Genomic DNA, 12341 nt, shown 5'->3' with positions numbered 1-12341 from the left:
TGACTCACATGACTCACAAATCTGGGTGAGCTGTGCTTGTGCGCTAACCCAGGGTGATTTTTTGGAATCCAGTCCAAGGTTAGTTTTGTGTCACACACTTCTGACGTCAGATGGTTGCAGTTATGGGGGCTAATTATGGACCATCACAGGGGGATTTCTGCCTCCAGTGAAAGCTGCTCGTGTGGAGGGGTTAGTCGTGCTGCTGACTCTTTCAAAAACTGTCTGTCTGACTGAGGCACTCATATATACAGTGTATATACTGTATATATACACACACTCAATACACACAAACTAAGTGTAGCCTATATTTTTTGCAGTGCAGAATGTCTCCAGGTAGAGAGGCGAGAGTTTTCCCTCAGTGCAGAAGCCATTAGTCAGAATGGAGGTGATTTATGGGTTGTCTCCTTGCAGAATTTAAATTAACTGCCATGCTGTATGGAGGGGGGAGAGAGGGTACCACTGCTTTTTGGGTTGCTCCCCTTTGCACTCCACCTTGCACTCTCCCTGTCTTCCTCTCTCACTCTCTCTGTCTGTCTCTCTCTCTCACGGGAGAAATTTGGAACGTTTTTTGGATCCAGGTGTGTTGTCAGGTGGTCAGCTCAGTCATGGATCTCGGAAGATTTCACTGGAAAATATGCTCAGCCAGGCCAAATGAAAACATTTTTTTTTCGTGGAGGAAAAAAATTAAGCAGAAAATCTGAATCATAAAAAGACATACAAGGTCAAGGTCAGCGGTTACTCTGCAGAGGGTGCTGTGTCGTATGGACCAGCATAATACTCCTGATAACAGCTGCACAGAGACTGCATTAAAAGCCTAAAAGTGTGCATCTTTTAATGTAAATATGATTAACACACTGTTTCCCACACTTGTTTTTGAATGATTAATAATAAATGTGTGCCCAAATGTGGGGATACAGCATTACTAATCATGGGTTTCTCATTATTTCAGGATGTGCTCTCCCTGCTCCCAGATCCATATTAATGATTTTCATATTAATGATGTTTTGTACTGTACTCTCTGCTCCCTGATGGCTTTATGATATATAACTAAGCTGGTAGTCAGGCCTGCAGTGTGACACGCAAGCTTAAGGGACAGGGACTTCATCAGAGTTCATCAGAAATTCCCTCCACGCTGCACTTGATTCATTGTGTTTCATCATACACATAAATACATACTTATTGCATCATACTTAATGCTGCATGGATGGCTCTGTGCTGTGAGATAGAGCCTGCAGGGTGGGGCGGTTAGCTGGCAGGGGGTCGCAGGTCGGAGGTCAGGGGGTGCCTGGCAGCAAGAGGGCGGATGGCGGGGTGAGGAGTGAGGATGACTCCATATGACATCGCACTGTAAAACCCACAGAGAGCTTTAAATGACATCTTAGTGCTGTGAATACAGATTCATATCGATCTTATTTTTAGTTTATTTTAGATAGATATGTAGATAGAGTCAACATTTACTTTTGCTGAATTAATCCCTCTATGCTGATGAGAAGATGCTTTCCCAGCAGCTTTATTGCTTCTACCTCCGAAACACACATACTGCACCAACACACACACACACACCTCCTGATTTCCTCCTGCAGGCTTGCAGTGAAATATGTGGTGATTTCATTATGCATCTGTTTCCCCGTATACAGAGCCTTGACCTTTTGTGTACTTGTGCAATTTTGTTGCTGCAGAGCTAAAAGAGGGATGCAATTATTACCTTATATCTTAGTGATTTTAATATTAATATCACTACAAGGCAATACATTCATCATTTTGCATAAGTTACAGTAATCACGGGTTCACTGTGTTTTACTTAAGGATGCTATTTAAGGACAGGGGCAAGATAGCAGGACAAAACAAAGCAATAAATATGTAAATAAATGTTATGATCAAATGAGCCAATAAAATCTGAATACATTGTAAGAGCAGCATTGTTTCCATCATAACATCAAATCAAGTGGTGTGCTGGTCATATAAGATAAAGGGAAAATGCATGAATCAATACTGGCAATTATTTTAGAGGAAAAGATCCATATATGATTTGGTATGGATATATGCTATGATCTCTCTGTCTGATTTTAAAGCTCTTATAAGTACAAGGATGAAAGAATCGGTAGCTCTTGTCATTGTAGGCGTTCTAATACTTCAACATATTACTGCTTATTGTTTATGTTTTATTGTGTTGCTGATTGACTGTAACTTTTTTGTATATTGCTGTCTTGGCCAGGCCTCCTTTACAAAAGAGACTGTCGATCTCAACAGGACTTACCTGGTTAAAAATGGGTTAAATAAAAAAAATTAATACGCTAATAAGCTACATAAAATTGCCTTTCCGGATCAGATGGATCAGAAGATTGATACCACTCACATATGTGTGTGAAGCTACACCTCCAGCACTTTGGCTTAGCATTACGACTGGAAACAAGGGGAAACAGCTAGCCCACGTCTGTCCAAAGGTAAAAAAAGACCCACCTACCAGCACATCAAAGGTCAGTAATTAACAGAATTCATTAATCCATACAAAAACCAAAGCGTAAATTCAATTAAACACTGGTTGCCCGGCGACTGGTCCTGGCTAAGAAAAGGTCTGCTACACAATCCCTAGTGAAATGGACAGTCGTCATTTTTACCCATAATTTTTGTACGTATTAAACAAATGAGATAACAGATATTAATTTATGTAACCTAACTCTCACCAAGAGAGAGATTTAGCAAATGTAATTTCTTTAAAGGGACAGTTCAAACAAAAATACACATTTTTTCGTATTCATCAGTCTAGATTGTTTTTGTGTGTGTTGTTGGGAGATATCGGCCGTAGAGATGTCTGCCTTCCCTTGAATATTATGGAACTAGATGGCACTCGGCTTGTGGTACTCAAAGCACCAAAAAATACATTTGAAAAAATGAACAGCAATGTCTCTTTCCAGAAATAATGACCTGGTTACTCAAGATAATTCTATTAATAACTTTTTTTCTTTTTACCAAAGTACATCCGCCAACTGCATCACCATGCAAAAGGAAGCGTGCATCTACTATTAGCTCACCTAGCACCACTGAGCTAGCTAATGTTACAGGAGGATGCCGTTAATGTTTACATCTCACCCTGTCATGAGCACAAGCTTGTCCTCCATAAAAAGATGCACATTTCCATCTGTGCAGTGATATGGTTGACCGGTGTGGTTTGGTAGAGAGCAAATAGTTCCTACTAGAAACTGCTCACAACAAAGTCTGCGAGTTTCTTGAGTAACCGGTTGATGATTTCTGGAAAGAGACATTACTGCTGAGGGTTTTGAGTGGCGGCACGGTGTTACAGTGGTAAGCAAGAGGTTTCCTGGTTCAAACCTGGGGTGGGGGAGCATTTGCATGTTCTTCCCGTGTCAGTGTGGGTTTTCTGCGGGTTCTCCGGCTTCCTTCCACCATCAAAAGACATGCAGGTTAATTGGTGACTCTAAGGCCATGTTTACACAAAAACGATCCACTGAAAATAGAATTGTTTCTCAGTTTTGTTTTGAAAAAAGTTACGCGTTCAGACGATAACATTTTGATAACAATCGCCGTGCATATGGATCCGCAAAAATGACCAAAAACGCTGCAGTATACATGCCTGGCCAGTAGTTGGCGGTGTGACGCTTACGCTTCCTTCTACAGTGCGGCGATGTATAAACAAACAAAATGGCAACCGCATGAACATTTGTCTGGACGGATGACGAGGTGGAGTTGCTACAGTAAATCTACACTATGATGGGGAAGCGTTGATAAATTCAATAGGGAGAGCAGCACAAGCAGAGCTTGGGAGTCCGCCATTGTTGTTGTGATGGTCGACTTCCTCGCACATGCCTAGTGACTGGAAGCGTAATGCGCATATGCGAAAAGTCTCTGTTTTCAGAGGAACTGCATATTGCAAGTTTACATGACAACGGAGACGGTGCCGTTTCCAAAAAAATGCGCTCTGGAACCCGTTTTCAAAACGTTGCATTTTCAGTCACCCAAAACGCCGCTGTCGTGTAAACGATCGGCCAAAACACAACTAAAGTTTACCGTTTTCAGTTGAAATCGTTGTCGTATAAATGGGACCTAAGTTGGCCGTAGGTGTCAGCCCTGCAATACTCTAACGACCTGTCCAGAGTGTTCCCTGCCTCTCGCCCAATGTCAGCTGGGATAGGCTCCAGCCCCCTCCCCCATGACCCCTAACAGGATAAGCAGTTATGGTAAATGAATGAATGAATGGATGAATGTTGCTTTGAGCACCACCAGCCAAGCGCACTGTAGTTTTATTCAAGAAAAGGCAATATCGGGGTGTCGGTGGCTTAGTGGTAGAGCAGGCGCCCCATGTACAAGGCTGTTGCCGCAGCGGCCCGGGTTCGACTCCAGCCTGTGGCCCTTTGCTGCATGTCACTCCCTCTCTCTCTCCCCCTTTCACACTTGTCTGTCCTATACATTAAAGGCTAAAAATGCCCCAAAAAATATCTTAAAAAAAAAAGAAAAAAAAGAAAGAAAATATCCCCAACATTCTGCAACTCGGTCCATAACGATCTAGATTGATACACAGCGTTACTGGTAAGAGGAAAAATATATAGTTTTGATTTTGAGGTGAACTGTCTCTTTAATGTTAAGACAATCATACTATTGAGCTGGTGCACCTTCCTACACGCACAATACAAACAAAAGACACAAGTATGTGTTTTATGTAATAACTGCATAGAACAATGGAGACTTAACTCCTAACTCTGAACACTCTGCACCTCACCTCTGAAGTTGTCTCTTTCACAGAAGCTTGATCCTCTTCCCCTGAGGACAGAATATTCCTCTGTGGTTTCTGTGCTGCAGCCGTGCCATGCTGGGAACAAGAGCAGGCCACAGAGAGCCTTCACTGGACTCCTGCTGAGGTTTTGACAGGCTCTTGTCCTCAATGCCTGGATGAAGGAAACCACCCTGGGACTTCCCCTGGGTCAAACAAGAAGGAGAAAAAACACAAGCAGAGTAATACAAAAAACCTTCACTTATCTATACTGAATATCACTCAAACATAGAAATATCAACATACAGACTCTACAGTGCTGTGTCTGTTCAGTAATAGTTATTTAACAAGCTGTTTATTGTACCAGTTATTGTACCAGGTTGTTGTGTATTAATGGCTTATCAGAGGGATCATAAAATGTTCAATTAACACTGTGAGTGTGGAGTTCCAAGAAACACTAGCACAGAGATAGCTTTCACACTCTCAGGGTTAAAATCACAATTCCATAGTGGGTTTTTTTGTTTGTTTACCACATTTTACACATTAGCTAATTAAAATGATTTACTTTCACAACTAAAATCAAAGCATGAGTAACACCTGACAGATGTTACCACTGACAGATTTTGGACCACCCAGGTCGACATACGACCCAAAGTCATCACTCATCCACAGACGACACACACATAAAAATATGCACAAACTGAATTTCATGACCTTGAAGCAATATGGAGGATCTGGTCAGAGAAGCAAGGGAAAGGTGAGAATCAAAATACATTTATTACTACTTATTCTAAGCTACTGACATAGAGCAACTCTTTGTTTTACTCTGACGAAAGCAACAAAAATGTTTCACTGAAAAATCCTAAAGTAAAGGTGTCATCATGTCACCTGAGATAGTGAAAAAATCCTCCTCTTCCTCTACCTACTGCTACTAATGGCATTTGCTAGAATCAACTGCAGTGGCAGAAACAACCAATCAGAGCCGAGGAGTATCTGACACAGCTGTCAAACATGTTAAAAACAGTCGAAACATGTTAACCTCCGTCGAACTGTCAGTCTAGGCAGCACTGATCAAATATGAATCCAGATGCTGTCACTGCATTGCCTATTTCTCGGTTCAAATGTTTTCAGAAACATATTTTATTGTACTGTTTAGCTGTATAATGAGAAGTTGGTCTGCCTAGAGGGTGGTGCTTGGTACTTCGGTCCATGTCTTTAATATGGCAGCCAAGTCACAAACTTCCTCATTTTACACATGAACAGTAAACTAAAATATGTTTCCGAAACCATGACCTGGCCGCCATGTTGGAAATGGTCAACTGTTGTATGAAGCGCGGCTCCCCGGCTCAACCAACTTTCTCATGTTACAGCTTAACAGCTAAAATATGTTTCTGAACACATTTGAGGTGGGAAGCAAGCAATGCAATAACAGAATCTTGATTCATATTTGATCAGCGCTGCCTGGTTTGAAAGTCTGACTGCAGTTCATGAGCAATGATTGACATGACTGACAGCTGTGTTAGAGACTCCTCAGTTCTGATTGGTTGTTTGGGTTCATGTGCGGTAAGGCCATAAGAAACACTATGAGGCAGTAGACTAGACAGATGAGTATGATTTTTTTCACAGATTATCTGTCTCATTAAGGGCTATATCAATATAGTGATAGTTTCAGTAAATGTAAGAAAAGTTTAGCTGTTTTTTTTTTTGTTTTTTTTTTAAATAAAATTTACCAACGATAGCTTTAAAAAATGAGTAGAATCCTGTCGTCAAGTGTTAAGTACTGTGAGACTAAAATAAAATTCCTGAATATCTTCCAATACTACATGACAAATGGAAATAGCTGGTATGGTGCTATGAATATTGCAAATATGATGGATCCCAAGACTATAGAATTCTGACCTTTCTTGTAAGGCAGGATTCAAATCAGATGCAAGTGAAGGAGGAAGGTGGAGTGGAGAGCGATGCGAAGTGTTCAGCGAGGAGATGAGTTTTCAGTTCATGCTGTGAGTGACGCTGCAGTCCTGGCTGAGGTGGAAAGGTCATCCCATCATTTGGGAGCCTGGAGGGAGAGGAGTCAAGACCAAGTGAAGCCACAACCAGCTCGCCGCAGGCAAGGCAGACCGATGGAACGCACACATGAATCACACATACACATTCATTAGGATACCTGGATATATTAGCCAGCCCTGCAGCAGGTCAGTCACAGAGCAAGTCTGCGCTTTCTCACTTCTCTTCATTCTGCAGATTGGAAGGACATAGAGTTAAACAGCAATTTCCCCGGAGCTCTGCTGCTCAGTCAAGGAAAGAGAAGACAATGTGTAAACAGAGAGTAAAGATCAAGCCATGTTCAAGGGTGACAAAATTCAGCTACCCTGAACATCTTCACTAAATTGGGTGTACAGTATCCTAGTCTTGGCGGATGCTGATAGCATGTCTGTGTAATCAGCTAATAAATATTTAATAATCTTACATATAGAGCATGCTACTGTAATCAGCTCATTGTACCGAAAAGTGCATGCAATAAAGCTGATTTGACTGCACATGTGACATAACGTGCAAAGTGGTTACAGTGTGTGGTAATTGCTTAGGTATCAGGGTCTGCCGTGCAAACATGAACCCCTGAGCGTCAAGGAACACCAGGCTGACTCACCTTTAAGTGGATGAGCACTGGTTGGCAAAGTCAGAGTTATTATGTCTTGTAAAAATGCAATGCTGTCACATGCTTTAGTAAACAGGGCAGACGTCAGGCTTGATAGAACCATGGCTGCTGTAGTGAGGAGGAACACATGGCCTCAGGGTATTCTGTGTGTGTGTGTGTGTGTGTGTGTGTGTGTGTGTTGCTGGTTTTCTCTGGAGTCATGTCCTTCACTGTTTCTGCATTCACCTGGATATTCTGTGCATTATAGAGCGCGTCAGCAAGAAATCACTGAGGCAGAGAAGGCTTAAAGCAAATACATATTAATTTTCTCCGCACATATATAAAACAACTCCTCCCCAGACTCACAGATTGCCCTCCTCTCCATTCTCTCTCTGTCATGAACAACACACACACACACACACACACACACACACACACACACACACCCTTATTCCACAGACACTTTGCAGAAGCCATGGGCAATTCCCCTCCGAACTCAGCCTTTTTCCTTTCCCATTTTCCTTTAAATGCACAAATGCGCCATCTCCCCTTCACTCACCATCTTCAATTTTTGACTTCCTCTGCCTTGCCTTCTTTGTTTTGCCTCCCCCTCCTCCCCTCCCCATCTCGAAACTACCTCAGTGGGTGCCAAGCAGTCACAGCAGTGGCTTGATCCTGGCACTTATGAAAGGAGCTCTTTGATAAGCCTCGGCCAGGAGCAACACAAGGGAAGCAATCAGAGACACAAACTCAACTAGAGATGAGGCATCTACTGTGTTTGCTTGTGTGTTTGTGATGTTGTTTTGTTTCTTTGACCTGTTAAACTTTTCTCTTGGAAAAAAAAAATCAAATCCTTGAAAGTCTTTTTTTTCACTCTTCCATGTTTTGTGGTTTTCCCTTGTGTACTTTTGAAACACTTGGAAACACATTTGTTCTGCCTCCCCATCTCTTTGTAACCAGGGAGAACAACAAAGTGATTAAAAGCTTTTGAGGTGTGTTTGGATGTGGCTGATGCCTGGACACACTGCGACTGAGGTTGTGGTTTCCTGTTCTTGCCTTGTCCTCGCATCCGCTCACTTATTGCATTTCAAAAGCTTCCTCTTTCATCACAGTACAATCAGCTGTGTTGTATTAAACCTATTTGAGCTTGTCTTTAATAACAGTAAATGCCTAAAAATGTCCCTTGTTTTACAACATATGTCTTATTTTGTAGGACTGACTTCATTAGCATTTCTACTGGCTACAATAATAATTTTAAGTCATTATATATTTTGTGTCTTCACCATACCAAGATGTGTGCAGATGAATTTTGGAGCCTGACATGCACTCAAATAAGGTGTTAAGGTTAATGGTTGAGTTTGACTGAGGAATTAATTAAAATGGGATTGAGAAGAAGCAGAGAAGTCTTCTTCCTTGCATGTACAATGATTTTCTTATTATTTCAGACGGGGTTAGAGGTGGTAGAAAGAAGCAAGTTGTGAAGTCTATTTTGAGGCAGTGGGCATGCAGTAAGTGGGAATGTGGTCACTAAGGTCTTCTTGTAAACAAAGAGAGTTAAACCTTCTTAATTATTTGTTTCATATAATAATAAGAATATCTGTCTGAGAAAAATACTTGCTGGATTTTCAGGATGACTTTGTTAATATTTAAAATATGGAAATACTTTAAAGGAGCTCCTGTATAATCAATACCTTGACACTAACAATGGATCAAATGACTACCTGGTTTGAATGTTATCAGCCCATTAAATGGATATTATCAGTTGTCATTGGGCAGGCTGTTTTCATACACTGTTTGGACATATACCTATGAAAAGTAATGCACCACAATTTGTATGTAACCCACGCAGCTGTCAAGGATATGATTATATGACCAGTGTTGAGATGGAAGTAAAAATGGAGGTAGTATAAGGACTGAGGGACCGCATCAGGAGGCAGGTTGCATCAGTGGATGGGTCAAACAACACAGGAGGCCAGCGTTCAAGAACCATTTAAAACCAAGTTAAGTCGTCACCATGTTTCTTTTGCTAACCCTAACCTATGTAACTTAACTTGCCTAAACCTAACCTATGCAACTTTATTCTAAATACATAACATCATTTATGGGGTGTTAATTCGTTAGGTATCATATGAACCGTTGTATGTTGCATTGGGAGCACAAATTTGAGGTTTGGCCCTATTCTACCTCATATATTTATTTATTGTAGGCAACGACATATAGTTGCCATAGTGATTATGACAGGAGCAAAGGAAGAAGTCAGGTGACAAGATATAAGGAGAGACAACATCCAAGTTGGGATAAAGAGTAACAAAGACCATGTAGGGAAGAGGTTGGGGTGAATGGATGGATCAAACAACAACTTTCACCCAGGTAAATATATCATTATGAAAATAATGTGGGTTGCACAGGGTAGTGGCCACAGTAAAATCAGACTATCAGTGTTTACATAGGTTACTTAGTGGCTTTGCAATAAGCTTCTGCCACTGGTGCCAAAATTTTGCAGAAAAAATCTGCTTTACGGCAGGAAACGCGTCATGTATTGCGAAATCGGTCGGTCAGCCAATCAGGGACTGGAGCAGGTCCTTATGAGGAGTTGGGCATGAGAAAGTTGAGTCACGAGCACAATGGCAGACGGACAAAGTTTGGAGATGAGCTCCTCTGTCTGAGGAGGCAAAGAAGAGCAAAAAGGAGAGTGATAAAAGAAGAGAAAAAACAAGAGTAAACCTCAGTCAGGCGTTAAAGAGATGGAGGGAGCTCTGTGACCAAAGAGGCTTCAAAACCGATGTCCAGCTAGCTTTCTTTCTAAGAGGCTTCAAAACCGATGTCCAGCTAGCTTTCTTTCTAATGGATCAGTAAGTAACACGGCTTAATGTTAGCTAGACGAGAGAGGACTGTACTGTACTGGCTGCTAGTTAATTTCTAGCTGGCCTAGCTAGCATCGTAAATCGCTGCAACCAGGGACCGGGTAGCGAGTGTTGGTCGGCTGACATCCTCGTTGCCATTCCAGCCCCCCCCTCCCTTCCTTCTGTTCTCTTCTCACAGAGGCAGCTACGGACATTGCCAAGCTAAGTTAAGTTAAGTCCCATTTAATTTGAGCTCCAACCGGCCGCATCGTTTCCATACTGTTTACATGTGCATATTGGTATAATTCCACTGTGTCTACTGTTGTTTGTACTGATACTGTACATATTGGTATAATTTACTGTGAGTTGTTTGTACTGGTACTGTGCATTCTGGTATAATTATTTGCATTACTATTTGTTTTTTCTTCAGATAAATCTGATAATTGTTGCTCGGTCTCTTTACTCATTTATTTAGTAGAGTGTCCACACACTGTCTCATTCTACATATACATAGAGGTATACCGGTGGCTTTACAGCCTACATTTTATTGATGATCTCTGATCCCCATGGTCAATTTGGTTGTTGCGACAGTGCGACGCAACACCACTGATGCTAGGTGGCGACAAGCTAAAAAAAACCCGATTCCTATCTGTTGCCTCTTTAAGTAACGTAACAAATGCACTTATTTTAACCCAAACCATGATCTTATCCTAAGCCTTACTAAGTAGCTTTGGTGCCTAAACTAAAGCAAAATGAAACCTAATGAAACAGCAACCATTTCAAAATGTTGAATGTGCATGTTCTGGCCTACAGGTAGGTGCAGTTCGCCTCCTCCTCCATTAAACGCTACTAATAACAACTAATAATGGCCATTTAATGGGCTGATAATATTTGAAATGAGTGACTTAAGGAGATGCTCATGGCGACAAATCCACAGAGAACTGACATCCATCTCTGCAAGTCCCCACAGTTAGCAACTGGTTGTTGAACATAGTGGAGCATTTAGCAGCTAAAGAGATAGACATTCCCCTCAGGAGTTGGTGGAGACCATAAAAGAAGCTAAAAGGAGACTGTTTGGCCTTGATTGATCAGGTGGCCAAAAAAAATGACTCCAGTGAAATGTGAATGTTGCTTCATGACTGTTGAATGTGTACAAAAGCAACTTTTCGTTGAACTTTTCGTTCACCAAATAAGTTTAAAAGATGATGATATGTCAATGTTGTGTTCATCAGGATCAGTTACCGGAACAATTACCACACCTGTGAATTTAACACCATACAAAGACAAATTATTTATGAATTTAAAAAATGTTTCTATTCACTATTTTGTAATGCCCAATCCCTGAATACATGGCTGTGTAACATTATTTTCACAGTTGTTCCCCGTTGAGCAGTGGCACAACCAACCAGTGCAAAAACAAGGTTGAGAATCTTTGTCCGGTTTGGCTGGAATGTATCACACCCTAAGTACCATGACTGGGTATCAAACCTCACAGTAGACAGGAACTTTAACTCTGCACCACTCATGTGACAGCCTGGTAAGACCATCTTGAAGACGTGAAGACGTGAAGACGTGAGCACAACGTTCTGTTTCTCTCTGTATCAGTCTGGACTTGCTGCTGCCCCAAACACTTTCACTGGGCAGAAGTACTCGCCTTGACCGACAAACATCTTCAGCCAATCAGTGTAACAAAACACTAGAAAACATCTTCTTCATTAGCCACGGAGCCGGTTGATAAACACAGTTATTGCCAGTCGTAAGAATAGCAAAAACATCTTTTCCTCAGAGAAACTTGGCAAGTGTTATTACCTCCGCCTAGGCGGTTATGTTTTCAGCAGCATTGGTCTGTTTGGCTGTTGGTTTGTTTGTTTGTCTGTTTGTCTGCAAAATAACTCAAAAAGTTATGAACAGATTTTGATGAAATTCAGGAAAGGTGGATAATGGGACAAGGAACAGACGATAACATTTTGGTGGTGCTCGGCTGAAGCAAAGTGGATAAAATAATAAATAAAGTCTATCGTCTGACAGCCTAAGCAGCAATTCCAATTTCTAAAGACGGTGAAAATAGCGCCATCTGGTGGCTGGAAAGCACTTGTTCTACTTGCTAAATATTGTTGTAATTAATTAAGTTGAA

At 41.4% G+C, this 12341-nt stretch overlaps 1 long non-coding RNA gene across 1 annotated transcript; it reads right to left on the bottom strand.

Annotated features, from left to right (window-relative positions):
* Positions 1-1214: 1214 nt before the first annotated feature.
* Positions 1215-6762, bottom strand: LOC126405021 (uncharacterized). The gene is made up of 3 exons (XR_007571549.1): positions 6626-6762; positions 4736-4932; positions 1215-1345 (listed from the first exon to the last, which is right to left on the bottom strand). It is a non-coding gene; the product is annotated as an uncharacterized LOC126405021 (long non-coding RNA).
* Between the last annotated feature and the right edge of the window lie 5579 nt (positions 6763-12341).

Source organism: Epinephelus moara, chromosome 18 (genome assembly GCF_006386435.1).
Source record: "Epinephelus moara isolate mb chromosome 18, YSFRI_EMoa_1.0, whole genome shotgun sequence".
NCBI classification, from domain to species: domain Eukaryota; kingdom Metazoa; phylum Chordata; class Actinopteri; order Perciformes; family Serranidae; genus Epinephelus; species Epinephelus moara.
This window is presented reverse-complemented; position numbering and strand designations above follow the sequence as displayed.